This window comes from Halyomorpha halys, unplaced genomic scaffold (assembly GCF_000696795.3).
Source record: "Halyomorpha halys isolate HHAL.00 unplaced genomic scaffold, Hhal_1.1 Scaffold661.1, whole genome shotgun sequence".
Taxonomy (NCBI): Eukaryota; Metazoa; Arthropoda; class Insecta; order Hemiptera; family Pentatomidae; genus Halyomorpha; species Halyomorpha halys.
The window spans coordinates 504,436-505,115 of record NW_027116476.1 but is presented as its reverse complement, the minus strand read 5'-3'; the positions used below and the strand labels follow the sequence as shown (position 1 = coordinate 505,115).

Here is a 680-nt window from a genome sequence, read left to right as displayed (position 1 = left end):
TTTTGTTCTCGAATGATACATTTTTAAAAAATAAGATAAGTAAAATTTACTCTTAAACCTTTAAATATAGGTAATTATAAACTACATAATTAATTAATCAAACTTACTAAATTCGTATAATACATTTTTATATGTTGTTATGTTAATGTCATTCTTATAGTTCTATTTAGGAGAGAAGAAAAACTACCTACCCAGTAGGAATAGTGAGGATGTCGAAATAGGATACTATGCAGACCTATTTTTTTTCGTATATTGCTGTTTGAATATGTACTATGTAGTAATGTGTTATGTATTATGTATGGGGGTATAGCTCAGTGGTAGAGCATTCGACTGCAGATCGAGAGGTCCCCGGTTCAATCCCGGGTGCCCCCTGCGAATTTTTTTACAATAAAAATTTGAAAAACAATAATAATAATTAAGATAATTTTGACAGATTTTCCAATATTTTTTTTATTATACATGAAATAGCTTATTTATATGAACCAGTGAGATTATATTATATTACTCAGGAATTTTAAGTTAAATAATTTTCATGTGTAATATGAACAATGTGTCGAAAGAAAATATAAGTTCCATTTGTCGATTTTCTACAAATGTTTACTACATGAAACTCAGTGTTATTTGTAACTTAACTTATTTGAATGATATATTTACATCATACTGGTACATATTTCATTTTA

General features: G+C 26.8%; 1 non-coding gene across 1 annotated transcript; it reads left to right on the top strand.

Annotated features, from left to right (window-relative positions):
* Positions 1 to 300: 300 nt before the first annotated feature.
* On the top strand, positions 301 to 372 carry TRNAC-GCA (transfer RNA cysteine (anticodon GCA)). Its single transcript has one exon. It is a non-coding gene; the product is annotated as a tRNA-Cys (tRNA).
* The last annotated feature ends 308 nt before the right edge of the window (positions 373 to 680 follow it).